The sequence below is a fragment of the Meles meles genome, chromosome 5 (genome assembly GCF_922984935.1).
Source record: "Meles meles chromosome 5, mMelMel3.1 paternal haplotype, whole genome shotgun sequence".
In the NCBI taxonomy this organism is placed as follows: Eukaryota; Metazoa; Chordata; class Mammalia; order Carnivora; family Mustelidae; genus Meles; species Meles meles.
This window is the reverse complement of record NC_060070.1, coordinates 153,946,604-153,968,873: the sequence shown is the minus strand read 5'-3', so window position 1 is coordinate 153,968,873 and position 22,270 is coordinate 153,946,604. Positions and strand designations below refer to the sequence as shown.

Here is a 22,270-nt window from a genome sequence, read left to right as displayed (position 1 = left end):
CTCAAAATATCTCCCTCAACTCGCCTCCCGGTCCACCACCTACTTCTCCTCCTATACCCATATGCCCGCTACCTGTTACTCGGGGAAAACCCCAACTACCTGTACTTCAAAACACGCCCCGGGAAAAACCTTCTGGACCTCTGAACTCTCTCAAACTAGTCAATCCCCTTGCACCCAGTACCCCAAAACCGGTAAAGTTTGCTGGAACTATCTGGGTCATGCCGGTCTCACTGACGGGAGAGGAGTCCAAGACCAGGCGGCCCGGGAAGTAACCAGACGAAAAGTCATTCAATTAAATAACCGACTCCAAGCCTCAACCCAGCTTACCTATAAGGGTACTTCCCTTGACAGCATAAAGAGATCCCCACCGCCGAACAACTAACAGTAACTCTCCTAAATGCCAGCTGTCGCTTATGGCGGAATGCCTCTGGCAGCGGGGACAGCAGCTGCTGGATCTGTCTTCCGTTCTCTACACTCTCTAACTTCGTAGGATCCCTCTCTCAACCAGCTGGCCACTCCCTAACAACACGATCATCAACCGGCCCGTCCACATCGGACCTGTTGGGGGAAAAATACCAATCATCAATTCCTCCAACTCTCTCACCTTCAACCTGACTAACTCCTCCCTCCCATATTGTACTCCCTCAGGTGTATTCCTCTCATGCCCTCAGGGTACCTATCGTTGCTTAACTATCAATGACTCCCTAGACTGCACATTTATCTTACTATCCCCCTCAACTAACATCTGTTCTGATCCTCAACTCCAGTCCATACTATTCTCCCAGCACCGAACCAAAAGGGCTGCCTTCCTCCCCTTCTTGATAGGCGCTGGTTTAACTATGGGAGTTGAGACCAGAGCAGCGGGGTTGGGGACTTCCATGGACTTTTACTATAAACTTTCCCAAGCTCTTAACGATGACATGGAGCGGATCGCTGATTCCCTCACAGCCCTACAGACTCAGGTCACCAGTTTGGCAGCTGTCGCCCTACAAAATCGACGGCTCTTGACCCCCTAACCGCTGAAAAAGGTGGAACATGTCTATACTTAAATGAACAATGCTGCTACTTTGTTAATCAGTCAGGTATAGTTACTTCCAAGGTCAAAGAACTCTGGGACCGGATCCAGACCAGACGCCAGGGCACGTCTTTCTGGGGCTTAGACCCCCACACTTGGGTAACGTGGTTACTCCCTTTGGCGGGACCCCTATGCCTAATCCTTCTTCTCATCTCTGTCGCTCCTTGCATGTTTCGATGTTTACAGGAACGCCTGCAAGAACTCACCTGGGTATCTGTCAACCAACTTTTTCTTCAGCCCTACTCTCACCTGCCCACCTCCAATTACCCCTAACAATGCCCCACCGTCAGCAGGAAGTAGTCAGAGCAGAGTCGACGCCCCCGACACCATTATATAAAACAAAAGATCGGAATGTTGGGGCCAGGCAGGAAGGGAAACTCTTCAAGATGGCGGATACCCCAAAATGGCCGAGGTTCCCGTCATCACCTCCTCTCGGGACGCCAATGGATCAATGACCTGCTGACAGCTTGACGCAGACCCCTACACCTCCCCTTTGAACTTCCCCAACCAAACCCAATACCCCTCAGACCCCAGAAAGGGAAGTAACCCTGACTGGTCGGATTACAATCCTCCCTTTGCATATGAGCCGACCAATAGGAAACAGCTCTGCTTTCCAACTTTATGTAAACCCCTGCCACCTTGTCTTGCGGGCGACTTCCCTGACTCACTGCCCTCTTTTGAGTCGTGGAACCTCGCCCGAGGGTGCCCACAATAAAGATCTGTTCTCAGACCCTCGCTTGTCTTGGCCGTCTCATTTCATTTAGTTACTGTGGAACCTGACAGATATGAAGATGGTAACAGGAAAATATTTCAGGATAAAATCTAGGCTAGTCTTTTTGTCAAAAGGAGAGAAATCTTAACACGTCCCTTAATCTGAGAACTGTGGTTTCCTCCTGCTTACAAGCCAGTTTCGGTACATTTGTCCGAATCGCTCTGTCAGGACCTGAGCTGCCTGTACGTCTCACCCTCTCCAGGTATATGTGAAACTCGAGAGGAAAAATCCTGCCACGTGGTCTTCCTTCCCCTTGTTGAGCAAACGGGTCCAGGTGTGCACACGGGGTGTGGGTTCCCTCAGCCTTTGCTGTCAGTCCCACCCCATTTCTAAAGATTGTTTCCTTCCCCTTCCTGCCCTGATGTATCTCAAACTTTTCTACTGGGATCCATAATTAGAAATACCATTCAGGTCACAACCCTCACTTACCTGTAATGACGCCGACATTTTGTACTCAATTCTTCATCTAAATGAAATTCTACTTCCGATCCATTGACGTGATTTCCTGACACACAAAGGCACCCATAACCTGCAATTTGAAAAACACGCAATCTTTGACCTTACACTTAATTTGAATTTCCAGTAGCAGCCCAAGATGCGCATTTCAGTCGTACCTTATACTGACCACTTCTGGTCTTTTTAGCTCTTTTTCTCTTGACCACTGGCAAATGATTTGATGCATCCCCTTCCTCTTCAGCTCTTTCCGCCTTCCCTCTGCAGCAGAGCTCTCATGGGTCATCACCAGCATTTCTAACTCGGGCAGCCTTCGTGTCCTTCGTCCCACTCCCAGCCCCTGGGCAAATCAAACACAGCACCACTTTCTCCACAATCTCCGTGTCTTCGTGGGTAGAGTCCCCCTAACTGTGCTCCTGTCTTTAACCCATATCTCCTCTCTTTGAACCAAACCGCAGCCTCCACGGCCACAAACCCAACCAAGTCCGAGCAGACTCCATCTTGAGAAACCCGGTGGGCGGTGCTTAGTGTCAGTTTGCTCTGCTTCTCAGGAGCATCTGGCCAGTCGGTTTTTCCTCTTTATGGCAGACGCATTCTTCCCTTGGCTTCTGGAACACCCCACCCTCTGTTTTCTTTCTACTTCATTGTAGTTCCTCCTTTATTTCCTCCTCTTCCCAACCTCTACGTTTTGGAGTTCTCCAGGGCTCTGACCTGAGTTCTCGTATATTCTGTACATGCACCCTCCGCCTGCCCAAGCTCACCTGATCATGTGACTGTAGGTACCGGCTACACCCTGATGATTCCCATGACTCACGCCTCCAACCCCATTTCCCACCGAGCACAGCCACGGCTGGGACTGCCATCTCCACTGAAGGGTCAAAAGGTGCGAACGTGCTCACAGAGGCCTTGATCTCCTCCCCAGCCCACAGACCTGCTCCTTCTCCAGCTCTCCTCGTCTTGATAAAAACACAGAAGGAATTTGAACTTGGGAAATAAAACCTGGATTTAAATAAGTTACACGTTTAGTAAAGAAATGAAGGGGGCGCTAGGGCGGCTCAGTGGGTTAAGCCGCTGCCTTCAGCTCAGGTCATGATCTCAGGGTCCTGGGATCGAGTCCTGGAATCGAGTCCCACATCGGGCTCTCTGCTCAGCAGGGAGCCTGCTTCCCTCTCTCTCTCTCTGCCTGCCTCTCTATCTACTTGTGATCTCTCTCTGTCAAATAAATAAATAAAGTCTTTCAAAAAAAGAAATGAAGGAAGTCCTTTCACTTGGCTGCTTGGCTGTCCTTTCCTGGGACCATTGTTTTTTCTTTCTGAAGCAATCTTATTTCCACCAAAAAATGACTCTTTCACGCACACACGTGTATGTGTGTGTGTAAGCCTTTGTCACAATCTACATCACATACCGTTAAACAACGTTGGAGAAAGAGCACACACATTTCTGTTTTACTGTGGTCTTTTTCACAATCCTCATTCTCCAAGTGTTTCTAAATTCAAGAAAGACATTCTTTTTATCCTGTACTTTGGAAGTAAAGATTTTACAGAAGGCCGATGTTTTAACCTTTTCCTACAGCCCGCAGTAATGATAGCCATCATTGAGACACACACCTAAGAAGGCTATTTCCTTCCATTTCTATAAAGTCAGAAATCTCATGTGCATATGCACATTTTGAAGAAAGTAAACAGTGACCATAAAGCTCCATAAACCATGACGGCCTCAATCATGAGTCAACAACCACATTTGTTTTTATCAGTGCTGCCTATAGGATGCGTGGGACATTCACCAGATAATATCTTCTCATTCTCTTTGGTAAAAAGTTTATCGGCTAAATGGAATTTGGAGCAAATTCCCATTTGTATTTGAACAAGACACCAACAATCATTTGTTTTGTGTGTCTGATAGTTTCATTAAGTGTACACACTGATCAGGAAGAAGGTTTTCCGTGCTCTGCACCAAGTAAAAGTCGGTCGGAGCTGGGAGGGTTTCTGCTGCTGCTGCTGTGTTTTGACACATGACTCAAGTTGACATTATATCGTAGAGAGCAGTCATCTGACATCATATTGTAGAGAGCAGTCATCTGACATCATATCATCGAGAGCAGGTCATCTGACATCATTCTGTAGAGAGCAGTCGTCTCACATCATATCGTAGAGAGCAGGTTATCTGACATCATATTGTAGAGAGCAGTCATCTGACGTCATACTGTAGAGAGCACGTCATCTGAGGTCATATTGTAGAGAGCAGGTCATCTGCTGGAATCAGCTCCTCCCTGCAAGAGGCCAGTAGGCCCTATGGAAATGCTGCGATGCTTGTCCACACAACCTCGGAATCAGGAAATAGAACCATCAGTAAGATAATGCCTGGGTGTTTTCTAGTATTAGACCCAGCGCTATTTTCAACCGAGTGTTGGTGTCATTTAGGGAGAGAAAAAAATCCTTGATTCAGAATGTCCTGGACTTGTAGGTTCAGTTTCCCTGTGCAAGTCCACACTTCCTTCTCCCCCAGGTCAGGTCCCAAACCCTCTTCTGCATACTGTGCCCTCCCCTCATCCACATCCCTCTGTACCTGGTCGTCCATCTGGCTTTGAAATAACACAGTGGCTTCGACTTTTTCCGTGACGTCTGGGTCGTGCTGGCGTTCCTACGGCGATCGTTCTCATTTGCCCGATCTAAACCCTTAGACAGTGCAGTCACGCTACTCACAGGAAAACAATGAAACTAGCTTGGGAACGACCAAGTCGGGGGGTGGCAGGTACGAAGCTCAGGGAATAACCAAGAGTCCCGTAACAGCGCAGCGCGGGGACAGCGGAAGGCAGACTTGTCCAACACCCGAGGCCGCTGTCCCACCGCGGGTCAACCGCACTGCAATCAAAAGTCGTTAAGCTGCACGACTTGAACTCAGAGCACAGCGGTTCGTCTCCAGGCAGAATCACGCTTGGTGCTTGGCGCAGCAAAGTCACGGAGGGCCGCAGCTCCGAGCGCGCGCCCCCGCGAACGGCAGACCAGGGCTCGCCAGCGACGGCAGGTGCAGAAGCGGGATGACACAGGGCAGGTGCTCTTGACAGTCCCGGGTTGGCTGGAGGGGCGAAGCCTTGCAGGATGTGACACCCCTGCGCGCTGAGCTCCGAACCGAGGGGGTCTCCGGGCAGGTGGACACCCGGGGGGACCCTCCTCCCGTCCCGCACCCCAGCCCGGGAGCTGGCACACCTCGACGTGCGCTCCGGACGCTTCCCCCTAGGGACCGTTCACAGTCCCGCGGGTCCTCGGGCCGGACTCCTGCGGCCCCTGGACTTGGGGCTGTCTCCTGAAACGGAGGGCCGCAGGCCGCAGGAGGAACTTGGCCGTGTTGTGCAAGGTGGTCGCACGCGAGCGCGTGGACTGCTGGTGCGCAGGCGGTCTCCGTGCAGGGCGCGCGCGGGTCTCCCGGACTGACATTTGGGAAATGTCCTTCTGGGGCCGGGGGCAGGGTCGTAGCTCAGAGGAAGGGACCCAAGGCAGGAGCGCCAATGGCTACTTTCTCCTTCTGACTGGGGTTTTAGAAGCTGTTGCAGCAGAACCTTTCACTTTCGAAGTGTGAGGGGAAAGAAACCTGGGACAGAGCGATGTTGAGACAACGTAAAATCCACTGTTAAATTTATGTACTTAGAAAATTTTCTCATCTGCCTCCTTAGCGCAGTAGGCAGCGCGTCAGTCTCATAATCTGAAGGTCCTGAGTTCGAACCTCAGAGGGGGCAGTTCCACCTTTTGCACTAAGTCGGGAAAGGGCAACCTGGCCACTGGGCCTGACCTTCCGCTGTCGGAGGGCAAGTCCCAACTTTCTTCTTCCTGATTGGTAGATCAGTACACACGGAGACCCTTTTTTCCTTCTATACCTGCAATAACTTCATCTCTTTCCAATGAACAAGTTCCTCTGATTTCTATCCCTTCCTGGGAGGTTATTCCTCTATTGATGCAAATTAATTTATTGGGGAGGGGGGAGAAAATGGACAAATAAATGAAAACCTGACACTGAATTTTCTCAGCAAGTGTTGTGGCTTCCTCTTCTTAGATGCATGCTATCTTCGTGCCCTGGCCTCCCTGTCTAATCTGGTCCTAACTAGTCTCCCATCTGTACTGCAGCGGTCAGTGAGCTACAAAAACACATGTCCAAGGATTGCCAGCAGCCACCAGAGCTGGGAAGAGGCAAGCATTCTTCCCTGGAACTGTCAAAGGCAGCACAGCCCTGTCGATAGCCTGATTTGGGGATTCTAGTCTCCAAAACTGGGAGTAAGTTAATTTCTATTGTTTTAAGCCACCTAGTTTGTGGCAACTGGTTAAGGCAGCCCTAGGAAATTAACACTCCATTCTACCTCTCAGCCACCAACCTCCCACTACATTGATGCCTCCGTTTTTCTTCTTCTTAGCGCTTACTACTATATGAGGTTACCTTCTCCTTTTATTTAATACCAGTATTGTCTATTACCCATCTCCCTGCTTAGACTGTATATTCCATGAAAGTCATTCCTGGTCTGTCTCATCCACTCCTGTATACCCAGTGCCGAGCTCAGCATCTGACAAGGAACACTTGTCAACTAAGTCAATGAATTCATTAGAGTATTAAATCTTTTTCTTCCACATTCCTTACCACTCTCTTACTCAAGGCAACGGACATCTCAAATCTGGATTTTTGCGATAGTCCCCGCAGGAGACACACCTGCTGAAGTTCATCCTGCAGGCCATACCTCTCTGATTCAGTCAGTGTTGGAAGGAGTGGGTAGTACTTGAACGGCTCCTGCAAAACGTCTGGACCTGAGAACTTGAATTTCAGGGGAGCTCTCTCAACAGTTCATTCTGATGCAGACTCAAAAAGGCATATAACATGGCTCATCTTAGTGTCTTCCAGACCCTCAGCCTCTGGTTCCAGAAGCCTCCATCTGCTGCAGTTTAAGAAACGTGCTTAAAGATTTGGGAGAGGCCAAAGAACTGGATGGGCTATTCAGCCAGGTGCTTAGAGAATGCTTGATCCTTGTTGGAGCCATTCCAAGCAAGAATGTGAATATATTACAGTCATATTTGTGGTGTATTAGCATATTCTCACCTGTATAAAATAAACTCTCCAGTGGAAACCGAATCTGTGCGGCTGTTGAATGGACAAAGAAGTTGTGGCGCGCGCGCGCGCACACACACACACACACACACACACTGGAATATTATGCAACCAACAAAAACCCCAAATCTTGCCATTTGCAACAATGTGGATGGAACTAGAGGGTATTATGCTAAGTGAAATAAGTAGATCAGAGAAAGACAACTACCATATGATCTCCCTGATATGAGAAACCTGAGAAACAAGACAGAGGATCATAGGGGAAGGGAGGGAAAAATGAAACAAGATGAAACCAGAGAGGGAAACAAACCATAAGAACCTCTTAATCTCAAGAAATAAACTGAGGGTTGCTGGAGGGGATGGGGGGGGCCGGGGCGGCTGGGGGATGGACGCTGGGGAGGGTCTGTGCTAGGGTGAGTGCTGTGAACTGTGTAAACTGATGAACCACAGACCTGTACCCCTGAAGCAAATAATACATTTTATATTAATAAAAAATGTAAAAAACTGTGCATCTGTGATAGAAGTGGAAGTAATAAAATATCGATGACTATGATATCGAGCAATAATGGCTGGTACGTTCACCCCCAAAAACGGGGCCAAGCTGATTTAAAGTTGTGTTCGCCCATGGAGTTGGCCCCGGCAGACACAGAAACGCGGAGTTCTAATCATAGCATGTTATTTTCCTAAACAAGATTACAATGCCTTTAAAAGGTATTTTACAACGCAAGGTTAGGTGGGAGTCTTTAGTTCTATTTAATTTTTATGCTTGTCACCCTTATGAAACTTGAATGTCCAAAAAAGCCTCCACAGCCAATCACCCCAGGAGATTCTAGAAATGGCCAAACACATCCTGTGCAAAGGGGGTGTAGTAACTTCACTCTGGCCCAATTTGTTTTAGTTAAATGAGGTCAAAGGCAAAGTTTACGTCTCTGGGACCATACGCAGTTAGTTCTCTTCACAAAGTTTTGGGCCATCTTCCTGTAAAGCTCCCACTTTTTCACCACTATCTTTTTTCACTTACTTACCCATTTTGTGGGCTAGAAATATTTGACCCTACAGGTTTTCTGTTGGTGTTGCAACCTGGGTAAATCTGTCCTTGTCCTGCATAAAACAGACAACCTAACAAAGGTGTAGCTAGACCTAGACACTGCAGATCAGGAAATACACCTGAATAGGGGGCTGGAACCTTGGACCCTTAGATTAAAGGTCTGATGCTCTACCAACTGAGCTACACAAGCCCCATAGTAAGACTGCTTCCTTTTGTGTCCTAATGTGAAAAAAGTGTATGTCCTGAATGCAAAAGCTTTCTTTTTTTCTTTCATTATTAATATTTTTAATGTCTCTCTTTTTAAATTTTGTTTGTGTTCCTTTTCCTTATTCCCAACTCCATCTGTTGCGCCTTTGAATAGGGCTCCAGACAAGTTCTGCCCCCAGGTCACTGGGGAAAAGTAACTTACAGCCTTGTTTTAACACCATGATGGTCATGTGGTTCATTTCCAATTATGCATTTATTCATGCCACCAGTAAAGGCAGATTTGAGGTGGTCTTCACAACTTCACTATAATAAGATTAAAGTGGGAAAAGTTAATAGACTTAAATCAGGATAAAGGGAGAACAGAGGTAGAAAATTATTTTAAAAATTGCATATTATCAATAATGCTCCCAACACCCTCACACACAACTCCAATAGCTCGGAGTGTAAAGGGAGGTGACCCCTTCAAGGGGGTGACAGGAGACTTCTCCCAGGAAGTGTTGTTTAAACGGAGAACTGAAGGCTTGGTATAATAAGTTGGAGAGAAGCCAGCAGTCCCGGAAGAGCCGAGAGCACAGCACCCCCTCAGAGAGCTGAAGGCAGGCCCCAGTGCCGGCAGGAAGAAGGCTGGGGGGAGCGCTGAGGGCCGGGAGCGGGGACAGGAAGGCCTGATGGCCGGAGCGGGGACAGGAAGGCCGGGGCCTAGCAGAGACCGACAGGTTCTGAGGTTATTGTGGCAGGTGTGCGGAGTAGGGACCTCACCCTTGCAGCCATGCAAAGTCACTGGGGACTTTAAGCAGGGAGAAACGACATGACCGGAAATGATCTTGGAGAAACTGTGCTGGTCTCACACACAGAAGGGCCAAGACGTGATGGGAACACAGAGTAGGCCAGTGAGCCATAGAAGGCCGCACGGATTTGACCTAGTGGCCGTATGGCGGGAGGACAATGGTGCAGAGCGCGTCCTAGGCCCAGTATTCCAACATGTGGTTCAGCTGATCGCATTCAAGTCCCCTGGCAAAGCTTTGGGAAATGTAACTGGCGGAGGCCCAGCCCTGACGTCACAGCGTAGAGTATACAAAGATGGATTTAAAGCTGTAAGAGAGCGGATTCAGACGGAAGGACACAGCATGGACTAGTGCCTGGTGTATACTCGGTTCCCTTACACTTACTCTTCCTGAGTAAATGCTTGCTCCAGAAGCTGCGATGTGAAGAGCAAGGTATTAAATATCCATCGTGTTCGCTTTTGTCTGAGCCAGGTGTTTTCCTTGACTCGGAACATCATTCCGTGTTTCTCTTTGGTGACTTAGAGTCTGGTAAAGAGTGCCAGGCACAGGAAAAGAGGGACAATGTGAGGAGACTGAGCAGGATAATTTTTTTCACATAGGATGTCACGGTGATCTGGCGGTAAGCAATTTCAGAGGAATGATAAGAGATGACGAATGCGTAATAATAAAAATGTGTTGCACCCCAACCTGCATCCCCCCATCCCCAAACAGCCTTCTGTCCACCCCTGTTCTCAGCACCCCAGAGCCAGTTAGTTTCTGACCCTGGTGTTTTTGTTACAAAAACAATTGCCAAGCCTATCTGAAAGGCGTTTTGAAAATCCTACTGCATCAGCAATTGGTATAAGAAAGAACCGGAAGAAGTTTGGAATATTGAATGCTTAGTGGAAAATCGCTATTTTGTAACTGAACATTACATGGTTCTGTTGAACAACAGCAAATTGCCCTTCAGTCTTATGAAGCGATTTCCTCGAATAAAAAAATTATATATATAGTACAGTTTGGGGCGGGGAAAAAGATTAAAGAACAAGATTAGTCAACCTTGAAAGCAAAACTTGTGCCCCCTCTGAGGTTCGAACTCAGGACCTTCAGATTATGAGACTGACGCGCTGCCTACTGCGCTAAGGAGGCACCTGTGTCGCTGGTCTGGCTCAGTGGGTTAAGCCGCTGCCTTCGGCTCAGGTCATGATCTCAGGGTCCTGGGATCGAGTCCCGCGTCGGGCTCTCTGCTCGGCGGCGAGCCTGCTTCCCTCTCTCTCTCTCTCTGCCTGACTCTCTGTCTACTTGTGATCTCTGTCAAATAAATAAATAAAATCTTTAAAAAAAAAAAAAAAAAAAAAAAAAAACCGTCTACCAACATCACTATGCGACCTAATGGCCTCCAACTCCGCGAACCAGGGTTTCAGGACAGCTCGCGCGCCGGGTACCCAGTTGGGAGCTGGGAGCTGCGCTGGACAGGGCGGCCGGCCCCTCGCGGCCCTTCCCGCGGAGACGCGGCGGCGCGCGCACCTGAGCCGGGCTGGACCGTAGTCCCGCCGCCGCCCCACCTGGGGCACGGGGACCTGCCCAGAGGCGGGACGCAGGGACCGGTCCGCGGGACTCCTCGCTGGCTTGCGCTCCTCCTTCGCGGCTCCGAACCGCAGGACTTGCTCGCTCCTGGGGTCGGGGGGCTCCCTTCCCGCCGACCCAGCTCATCTGCAGCCACACCCTCGCTGCAGCGCCGGTGCCCGGCGGGTGGGGGGCTCCGCCCGCGGCGTCGGGTTCAGGACCAGCCTGGAGTCGCGAGGAGACCGGCCCGTCCCCGCGGGAGCTGGGGCTGGGAGCTACGAGGGGACGCGAGGAGGGCCGGGGACGCGCGCCCTTCGGGTCGGAGAAGCGCAGGCGGCGGGGGAGGCACAGGCGGTAGCGTGGCCGAGCGGTCTAAGGCGCTGGATTAAGGCTCCAGTCTCTTCGGGGGCGTGGGTTCGAATCCCACCGCTGCCAAGATGTTTTTGACGGCTCTCCGCGTACAGGTCATTTCTCGCTCGCAGTGCGGACAGTCACCCACAGGCTCCGAGTCCAGGAAGCGGCCTCTCTGTTTTCCCCGGGCCACGGAGCGCTGCCGTGCTCAGCGCCCCGAGTGCGCGGCGGGTGTTCAGTCGACAAGAAGGTAGTGAGCATCTACTGCCTGCGCTACCGACGCCCCCACCCGTGTTTTCGCCCCCCAGCAGGGTCCGACGTGCGTCCGACCTCCATTCAATACACTATGGAATCTAGACGCTATTCGTTCGGCACCTTCTGTGTGCCGGGGGCTTTCTTGGGCCCTGCAGACACAGCAGCACTCACTAATTATTCCATAAACGCCGGACGAAGGAACCGCGGTCGGGCCGCCGGAGTCCGCCGTCCTGGGCCTGCCCGCAGCCTTTGGTTTCACTCTCTGAACCTTCGCGGCGCGGACTGGAGCCGCGGCGACTGCGCGCACCGCCTCGCCTCTGCCGCGCTCCTGCCGCGGAGCAGAGGCGCCCGCCCCTCCGCGTCCCTGCGCGCGCGTGGGCTCCCTGTGTTCCTGCTCCAAGCACTTCCCTGCGCCCTAGGTCTCAGCTTGGAACGCCTTCCCGTGAAAGCCTCCCTTGATCTCCCCCTCCAGAATTACAGTTAGTCTCTGAAGACGTGGGGAGGAACAACAGCAAGGTTTGGTGACAAGCATTAGACGCAGGACGCCCCAACGCGACGCGACTTCTACCGTCCCGAGTGCGCTTCGACTCGGAATGCGAGCTCGGTGATCGCGTTAGCGGAGCCGGCAGCGTAGGCGGACACAGAGCAGGGTGGAGGACACACTTGTTCTGCTGGTAACAGTGTCCAAGGACGGAAATGGGGGAGATTATAAGTTCGATTTGTTAGAACGAGTGCACACTTGTTTCATAAATCAAATGAGTGGATTCATGACTTTATAGGTGAATTTTTGAAAATCCCAGTCTCACAGCAAAGGAGAAAAGCCGCGAGCTGGGGAAAGTGAAGCAGGCCTCCGCGCGCCGGCCTGTCCCCCGCCCACCCAGGCTGACCTCGTTTGCTCCCTGCCCTTCGCTGGGTATCGCTGTCGGTCTGTGCAGGCATGCTCTAATTGTCGCTCTAGCCCTCACGTGGCCTTTACTGTAACTTTTGGTAACTTTTGTGCAATTGCCTGCTTTCCCTTGTGCATCATAACCTTTCTCAGATACAGAACCACGTTTCTCTGGCTTCCCATATCAGGAAGACTGAAGAGATGTTTGTGCTAAATGCCAATGAATAAACATACCAAAGAACAGCTTTCTCGTGTGTGGACTCCTGGTTCTGCCACAATGACTCGCTCTTTCTGGATTCAGTTCTGCTACCAGGTGCCTGCAAGTAGATTAGCAGACAATAGGTCGTTTCTTGCATTCACCATGCAGTATCTGTGAGCCCCCACTGGGCAATCCAAGGGAAAGGTGCAGCCTTTTGAATTCCGCCCTCCCAAATGAACCAACCCGTGGCCGTCTGCCCCAGTTTCCAGGTCTTTAGCCACTGTCCTTTCCTGGGGAATAAATGTGCGAAGGTTGAAAAAGCAGTCATTCATGCCTTCCCGCTTGCCCGTCCTCAGAGAGGAGCTGAAAACCTATAGTTAAATACGGGACTTTGGATGTGCTGGTATCCTTTTAAAGCCAGTGGACATTTTTCTGACTCTTTAAGGAATAAGGTTCTGGCTCATGGGAATACAAAGGACACCACCTGTACTGGGGGAAGAAGAGGTGGTTCATTACTCAGATCAAAGATTAAATTAGAGCTTCTTCTAAGGCCAGGAGACCCGGCCTTGGAATGCAGTTGTGTGTGTAAATTCGTGGACTTCGGTCACCCCGCCCGAAGTCTTCCAGTTCCACGGCTCCCATCCCTCCACCGTGTTTGCTGAGCCTCCGTTTTGTGACAGGCACCTTGCTGGGTTGGAGATCCAGCAAAAGGATGACTCACAATGATCTGAGATTCCTTAGCAATTCAGCCTTGGGAGACCATCAGAGCACAGTGAGAACAGAGGGTCAATGCTTAATACTCACATTGAGTGAAGGGTGATTGACACCTGAGTATTTCCTCCAGCCACGCTGTATATACAATCTCTCTGTTGTGTGCTGCTCTGACAGTTACTCGTAAATAATCATGTCATCCCACCGAAGTTAAGATTTTGGAAAACTTAATGAGAATGCCTAGCATTCTTAATGAGGATGCCTTCTCTTGGCCGAGGACACCCGAGGACATCTATTTGTTTCCAAATGAATACTGGAATGTCCACCTGGGAGCTGGGACCTGCAAAGGACAAACCAAACCAAAACCAAACACAGGATGCAACAGTCACCCGCTCGACCTTGACCGATTCAGCCTATGGAGACAAAGAGAAGGAAACCCTCCCCAAAGTCCATCGCTGGGCTTTCCCCCTGAATATTCCTGCACGCATCCTTCTATGTCCCCAAGCAGCGCGTTCAAAGAAGCTTCTAGCAGTACCAGAGCTGCGGTGTCAGGAAGAAAGAGGCGCGTCCGACGCTGGAGACAGTTTGGAGCGGGACCACAGATTTTCCGATTCCGAGCCCATCGCCCTAGAGGCGTCTGCAGACACTTTGATGAGCAAGTGCAGCTGTAGAAGGGAGATGTTGTACTTTCCTTTTCTCTCTTTTGAACGGTGAGATGAAAATGCAGTTTGCCTTTGCGCGAGTCAGAAATGAAGGCAAGATCAAAACCCCCAGAAGAACACCCTCCGGGACTGCGCCTGCCTTACATCGAGGGAAAGAAACTGGGAGTCAGGCGGGGTGAAAGCGGTCGGGAGGGCCCCCTCCCACCACCTGCCACCCACCTGCCACTCCGGTATTTGACTGGTCCATAGCCCTGAGGCTGGGAAGTACAGGGACGTTCCATCCCTCCGCCCCCCACCCCATGCCCTCGTAGATGTAAAATAAATCAGTTAGACCGTCGTTTAAAGTGGCGCTTCTTTTTCGGCTGTATTCTATACAGCACTCATTTAAATTTAAAAAAAAAAAAAAAAGCCCACGAAGGAAGAGATCTCAGATGGACAGTGCAGAGATGTGCCACCAGGCGGGGTTCCATGGTGTAATGGTTAGCACTCTGGACTCTGAATCCAGCGATCCGAGTTCAAATCTCGGTGGAACCTTCCTATTTGCGGCCTTTTTGCCTGACCTCCCCGCTTCTCTTTGGGCCGGCGGATTTTTGATGGGCCGCGGCAGGACCCACGCGCGGGCCGCCACCTCTCTCGCCCTGGGTCCACGTGCGCCGGGGGACGGCGTGTGATGCACAAACAGGGTACAGGGGTCGGCGAGGGCCCTGGTCGACTGCAACCAAAACGGGGGGAAGAAGGCGACCGACCTCCCCGAGGCCTACCGTTTGGGTCGCAAAAGGAGAAGCAGAGAGAAGCCGGGAGAAAAGCGGTTGAGACGAGAGGCGGGGAAAAGGGTGTGTCAGAAGTGGGATTCGAACCCACGCCTCCATGCGGAGACCAGAACCCTCTGTCGGAGGAAGCGGAGCTTGAGTCTGGCGCCTTAGACCACTCGGCCATCCTGACACCCGCGGGCGCGGCCCCCAAATGAGTAAACTCTGTCGTTGTTACGAACGAACACCCACTCGGAGTCGCTGGGACTTCCTGCCGCCTAGGGCGCATCTGAGAAGCGGAACGAACGGAACCACTTTCTCGGCAGATCCGGAAATCCGAGCGAACGCGCGAGGCGTGCTCTGGCGCAGGAGGCGATTCGGGATCCCTCCGCCGCCCTCCGCCTTCCCCGCCCCGCCGGACCCGGGGCGCAGGAACGACCCCGGCTGACCCTGGAGAGCCCCTGTGTCGCCCCGCGGCGCAGCTCGAGAAGGACGCGCGCAGCCCAGCCGGGAAATGGGCGAGCGGTTGTCGACTGGGACAACACGGGCGCGCGGGTGTAGACCGCAGAGGCGCGGGGTGGGGGGGGGAGGCGCGGGGCGGGGGGGGGGGGGAGGCGCGGGGCGGCGGGGGGGCGCGGGCCCGGTAGCCGCAGGCGCACTGGACTGCGCGTTCAGGAACCTGGCGCGGCGCTAAGGAAACGTCGGGCCGGGTCCCGACCCCCTTCGCCGCGGATCCCGGAGCCCGAGGACAGGTCCGCCGGTTGGGTGTGCTTTCCGCGGGAGCCGGGGTCCACGGGCGACCAAGGACACGCACCTTGAAGTCCCCTCAAGTCTCCACGCGTCCGCAGACACTCCAGCCAGGACCTTGCTCCGCGCGCACAGTCCCAGAGCCGGCCTGCGGGTGCTTCAACCACGAACCACGAAAAAAACTCATCAGATGCTTGTGAAAATGTTTCTAGGATAAAGACCAAAACTCACAGACAGGACCAGGGAAAAGAACTAAAGCGAAACAAACACATGCGGGAAACTGAATTGTAAAAAATTAAAATTAAGTCCTCAGGTAAAAGAAGATACGGCATTCCTGGAACAAAGAAGGGGGAAATCTGAAAATTAATATTATGATGGCAGAAATGTCTTTTTAATAATTTCAAAATAAGATTGCAGAAAGTTCCTTTGAAGTGTAGGGTGGAGAAGGAAAGCAGGACAGATTCCAACAGAACATAAAAGGGTGTTTGGTAGAGGTGTGCCATCAAGCCACCGGGGTGTCCAGGGAGAGAAAAGAGGAAAATGAAGGAAAGGGGATACAAACATGACACAAGATTATTTTCCAGAACCGAAGACCTTAAATCTCCAGGCGAACACAGGGTCCATCAAACGCCCTGCGCCACGTGTGAGAAAATCCCCACATCATGAAATCAGAACCTCAGGGATAAAGTGAAGATACTACACGTTTCCAGAGAGAAAAGAAAAACGTGGCACGCAAAGGGCTAGGATCAGGATGGCATCTTCTCCACAGCTGGAAGACAGAGCAGGACGTTGGAGATCACGTCCACGAAAGAGAACCCTGCACCTGCGGGTTCAGAACCCAGCCTCGCGGCCAATAAAGCGCAAGCGGGCCTTTCCGGTCTTGCAAGGTTTCAAAAAATAAGAAGAAGAAATAAGATATTGCCTCCCATGTCCTCTTTCCCAGGACACTTCTGAGGAACTGTTCCTCCAAACATGGAGTTCCAGTAAAAAAAAAAAGATGTGAAATCTGGAATAGGGACTCAGGTGCGGACCCGCTCCTGGGTTGGGGCGCGCACGGGAGCAGCAGGTGCGGGCCCGCAGCAGGCATCAGGGATCACAGCCCAGGAAGTTGCCCCGCGCTTGGCGGTAACAGGGTCAGAAAGCTGCTGTCGAATTAGGAATAAACACTTAGAAAAGTAAGCAAAGACAGAGGGGGGCAATTAGGTCTGGGAGGAACAAAGGTTGTCAGAGGGAGGAAAAGTAATTATGGTAGATCATGTAGCCCCGCTCTGCAAACTATTATGAAGTCATAAGGACGAGAACTCAACGCTGATTAAACTAAAAGTGAAATACATATTTGAGAATTTATTTAATAAATATTTGTTGAATTAATAAGGAAGTGAGTAAATAAATATATCCACAAAAAGCAATTCATAAAGAACATATGCTTAAGTATGAAAGATTCTTATGGATATATTCTTATCATAAATATGCTTTCAAGAATATATGCTTTTTACGTCCCTCAATCTGTTCTTTCTCTGCTCAGCCAAGGACAAATTAAGTCTTCCCTAAAATGCCATTATTAAGACAAATAATGATCTTAATGGTCAAGTATAACCTCACAGAAATCTTTAAAAGCTGCTAAAACCTCCCCAATGTATATGAATTGATGTAAGTTTTATAATTAGTTAAAGGAAACAAGTAAATTTGGTGAGCTGGTTTTCCATTAGCACATCTACTTTCTGGTCTTAAGGACACAGTGCTAAAATGAAGTGAACAGACATATAAGCATTTGCAAATTTATGATCCAGCTTTTCATTAACTGGTGCTGGACCAGCTGGGGAAAAATGGGCCTAGACCCCTATCTCACACCTGTTAAATAACACAAATTCAACTGACTAAATTTTAAGGATCTGTTGGCTTTGTTAATCAGCTCGTGAATTGGGCAGCTCCCCATCTGGCAAGTAGAGGGTAGCTCCCAAGGGCTACAGAAAGGGGAAGGTTTTTAAAGGCAGGACAAGAAAGTCATCAACGGAAAAGAAGGATTATTTCAGGTTCAATCACCTTCATTTGGGGACAAAAGGGTTTAGTAGGCGGATGACTTTTGGGGGATGAAGAGGGCCCATGTGACAGGTTAAAGGGCACTGACCAGGATATTCCCTGTTGACCAGTAAAAGCATGCATTCCTGGGGGCTGAAACTGCATTCCGGATAGGGATTAAGTCTTGTTCATGACTTGGGGCCTTAACCTAAGTGGTGCCATATTGGGATTGTGGTTTTCTTTTTAACATATCAGACACGAAAATGAACTCAAACTGGATCATACACCTAAGTACGAAAGGCACAGTAAAGCTTCTAGAAGAAGGAGGATATCTGAATGAACTTGGGGTAGGCAAAGATTTCAGGAACAGCTGTAGTAACCAAAAAGAAAAAAAAAAGTTGATAAAGCGGAATTCATCAAAACTTAAGGACTGCTCATCAAAAAAAGATCGTTAACAAAGTTAAAAGGGAAGCCATAAACGGGGAAAAAATATTTGCTATATACATATCTGGCAAGGGACTCGTGCCGAAGCACTCCTATGAATCAACAAGAAAAAGACAACCAAAAAAAGACAAAAAAAAAATACCTTAACTTTTTAGGGCAAGACTTTATCATGCACTTCCCTGAAGAGGCCATTCAATGCTTGGTAACCCTATGAAAAGAGGCTCAAGACCGTTAATTATCAGGGAACTATAAATTAGAACCACAGTGAGTTACCGTTACAAATCGACCTGAATGGCCAAACTTTAAAAAACAAAGCAAATATACCAAATGTTGGTGCGTACATAGAGCAATTAAAATTCCCATATATGACCGCTGGAAATGTCAATTAGTACCTTCCCTTTGGACTATTGTTCGTCACTGTCTAAAAAACTGGACATAAACCTACCTTTGACCCATTGATTCTGCTCCTAGAAATGAGTGCATCTGTCCATCTACAGACATGTGTGAAACGTTCAGGGAAATTTTATTCACAACAGAACAGAATTCTTTTTTTTTAGGTTTTTTTTTTTTTTAGTTTTTTTTTAGAATTTATTTATTTATTTGACAGAGATCACAAGTAGGCAGAGACAGGAGGAAGCAGGCTCCCTGCTGAGCAGAGAGCCCAATGCAGGGCTCGATCCCAGGACCTGCTTGATCCCAGGACCCTGAGACCATGACCCCAGCCGAAGGCAGAGGCTTAACCCATTGAGCCACCCAGGCGCCCCACAACAGAACAGAATTCTTAATACAGCACAATACCCACCAGTGGGAAAATGATCAAATAAATCGTGATATATTCACATAGTGAATGCCTACAGCAGCAGACATAAAAATTGAATTACTGCTATAGATAAGACTATATCTTACACTATGGACTCTGAAAAACAACCTGAGGGTTTTGAAGGGTCAGGGGTGGGAGGTTGGGGAAACAGGTGGTGGGTAATAGGGAGGGCACGTTTTGCATGGAGAGCTGGGTGTTGTGCAAAAACAATGAATACTGTTACGCTGAAAAAATAAATAAATTTTTAAAAATCTAAAACAAAACAAAAACCAAATATGCATTATGTAGGATGTTACATTTTAAAATACTAACATATTAGATTTATAATAACATATAGATTAATTTGAGAAAACTTAATTTCTGCTGTATTACCAAATAAAAAATGTATGAGTTCTGTAACTAAAAAAAAAAAAAAAGACTATATCTTACAAAGGTAATGAGTAAAAAAAGAAAACAAAGGGGAAAAAAGGCCAGACACCACAAAATATTCATTGTGTGATTCTATTTATTTTTAGTTTTTTAAAATTTTTGATATATAATTCACACAATGATACATATTAGTTTCAGGCGTACAAGGTAATGACTCAGTATTTGTGCACATGGTCACCACTCTAAGAGGTGACATGATCTTCTTCAGGCCCAGCCGACTCTGGTCCTTCCGTGATTTCCTTCTTGCTTTCCAGGATGACACTCCCACCCCCCAGGGTCACAGTTGTAACCACATGCTGATTTAGGCATCACCCAAGGCCGCTCCTTATTATAACTCTTTCAAACGGGTAACAAAGTACACCCCAACGAGGGCTCCCTGGGGTGACCCCTTCTCTCCGGGAGGCATCGACTGGTCAATCAGAAGGCAGGTGCTCTCTGTTCACCTACAGCCCTGTCAGGGAATGGCTGGAAGGAAGGGCCCAGCGGAGCCCTCTCCCCTGCTGCAGAGCTGCCACACATGGTCACGGACTGAATCGTGTCTCCTCGAAGTTCACATGCTGACGCTCTAACCCCCAGTGCGACCCTATTGGGAGACAAGGCCTTTATGGAGGTAGTTAAGGTGCAGCGAGGCCATGAGGGCACACCGAGTGTCCTGAGAAGAAGAGGAGGAGTTCCAGGAGCCAGTCACAGGGGAGAGGCCCTGAAGGACACACCGGGAGAGTGGCCACCCGCACATCAAGCAGAGAGGCCTCAGGAGAAACCGACTCTGTGGACACCTTGATCTTGGACTTCTAGTTTCCAGAAAACAAACTGAGCAAATGAACTTCTGCATGTGCAAACCAGCCAGTCTGGTATTGTCACGGCAGCCAGAGAAGACTAAGACAACTTCCCTGGTGGCTGGTGGCCCCAAGACGCCACGGCAGAGGATGTCAGTCCTCCTCAGGCCTGCCCGGCACAGGGGTACCACTCTGCCCTACTCTGTTCACAGGCCAGCCCAGACTCAAGAGGGTGGAATACAACCAAACATCTTTTTTTTTTTAAAGATTTTATTTATTTATTTGAGAGAGAGAAAGCACGGGAAGGGGTAGAGGGAGGGGGAGAAGTAGACTCCCCACTGAGCGGAGAGCCTGGTGTGGGACTCAGGACCTGGGACCAGGACCTGAGCTGAAGGCAGACACTTAACCCACTGAGCCCCCAGGCATCCCTAGACCTCACAACTTCGCGGCACCGGGTGCACATGGGGAGGACAGAAGCTGAGGGTGAGCACCCTGGGGGTCGCTGCTGCCCCTGCCCCCACCCGGCCCCCAGCGGTCTGTGAGCTCCCAAGGGGTGGGTGTCTTGGCTGGGCTGTTCAGCAGGCCCTGTACTCACATCAGTGTCTATGCAAAATGCTCCCGGCTGCTCTCCCGCTGAATGAGGGCTAATCGGAGGTTTGTCATACACGTCCCTCAACCTTCCCGTATGCTGGAAAATTCTTATAACATACATTTTGGTTACGATTGGTGGCTTAGTTATATGTCTTCTCTACTTGAATATAGAAACCATAAGGGCAAGGAACATGGCTTTGTTGTTTATCGTTGTACCCCAGGGGCTGTATTATGGTGCGTGCTCAAGAAATATGTAATTAACCATGAAAAGAAATAAATAAAACTAACAAGAAAACAAAACTGAAAAATCCCCCAAAACTCTAACTTCTCAGGGGCTTGCACAGACTTCTCCCTAGTTCAAGAGTCCCTTTTCTTCCTTATGATTATCCTTTTGAATAAAGTCTCTGCTAAGTCCAGATTTGTTTTCATTAGACAAATGTTTCTGGATAAACATTACTTACAAAAGTTAAAATACTTAAGGTTAACTTCTTTTATGCCACAAAAAAATGTCTATACTAAAGAATTTCTGTACAGTGGCAATAAAATGTAAACAGGATAAAACTATGTTCCCATCATCTGTCAGGAAATCATAGCAAATGTAATGCCTTCCATTACACGTACTTTTGCTTCTTTTGTTTCTGTATTTTGTCTTTTTTTTCCTTTTTATAAACAATAAAGTTTTTTTTCAATTAAAAAAAAAAACCCAAGTGCCCGCACTCAACAAAAATCCCCCAAACCCTTGCTGTCTAGAAGGACAGTTCAGGGGCGCCTGGGTGGCTCCGTCAGGTAAGCTGCAAAGGATTTGAGCAGAAAGAGGAAGAGTTTTAAGTTTTGAGGGAAAAAAATCTGAGAAGAGAGAATGCCTCAACTGCTTGGCTTGTAACCCTCTGGTCTCTTGCCTAGCTCTCTAAAATCCCTCCCCTTTTATAACCTTTAAATCATCTGTACTGAACAGTGTTTGCTTGTAGTAAAATAAAACATATATTGTAGAAAAACGCAGCCTAGACAGTAGACTTCACTCATCTCCTCCTCCCGGTTCTTCTGATACATCACACCCATTTTTTAAAACTTTATTTATTTATTTTAGAGAGGGAGCGAGAGCAGGGGGTACTAAGGAAGAAGGAGAGAGAATCCCAAGCAGACTCCACACTGATTGATCTCACAGCCCTGAGATCATGACCTGAGCCGAAACCAAGAGTTGGACGCTCAACCCACTGAGCCACCCCGGCACACACAATGCATCACACCCTTACAAATTTGGGTTATATTCCTCTATGTATTTTTTTAGTGTGTACATTTGTACATTATTATCTTACCCAAAAAATTCATTCTAGGGGCGCCTGGGTGGTTCAGTGGGTTGGGCCTCTGCCTTTGGCTCCGGTCATGGTCTCGGGGTCCTGGGATCGAGCCCTGCATTGGGCTCTCTGCTCAGCAGGGAGCCTGCTTCCTCCTCTCTCTGCCTGCCTCTCTGCCTACTTGTGATCTCTCTCTTTCTCTCTCTCTCTCTGTCAAATAAATAAATAAATCTTTAAAAAAAAGATTCATTCTACACAAGATGCTGCAACTTGCTTCTAACAAAACTGAATGTGGTGTCCTTTCACATCAGTACATACATTCTTTTTTTTTTTTAAAGATTTATTTATTTATTTATCTGAGAGAGA

At 49.1% G+C, this 22,270-nt stretch overlaps 5 non-coding genes across 5 annotated transcripts; 3 read left to right on the top strand and 2 right to left on the bottom strand.

Moving 5' to 3' along the window:
• The first annotated feature begins 5,960 nt into the window (after positions 1-5,960).
• Positions 5,961-6,033, top strand: TRNAM-CAU. Its single transcript has one exon. It is a non-coding gene; the product is annotated as a tRNA-Met (tRNA).
• A 4,447-nt stretch (positions 6,034-10,480) lies between these two features.
• Positions 10,481-10,553, bottom strand: TRNAM-CAU. Its single transcript has one exon. It is a non-coding gene; the product is annotated as a tRNA-Met (tRNA).
• A 770-nt stretch (positions 10,554-11,323) lies between these two features.
• TRNAL-AAG lies at positions 11,324-11,405 on the top strand. The gene has a single exon. It is a non-coding gene; the product is annotated as a tRNA-Leu (tRNA).
• Positions 11,406-14,496: 3,091 nt separating this feature from the next.
• Positions 14,497-14,568, top strand: TRNAQ-CUG. The gene has a single exon. It is a non-coding gene; the product is annotated as a tRNA-Gln (tRNA).
• A 302-nt stretch (positions 14,569-14,870) lies between these two features.
• Positions 14,871-14,976, bottom strand: TRNAL-CAA. Its single transcript has 2 exons — positions 14,939-14,976; positions 14,871-14,916 (listed from the first exon to the last, which is right to left on the bottom strand). It is a non-coding gene; the product is annotated as a tRNA-Leu (tRNA).
• Between the last annotated feature and the right edge of the window lie 7,294 nt (positions 14,977-22,270).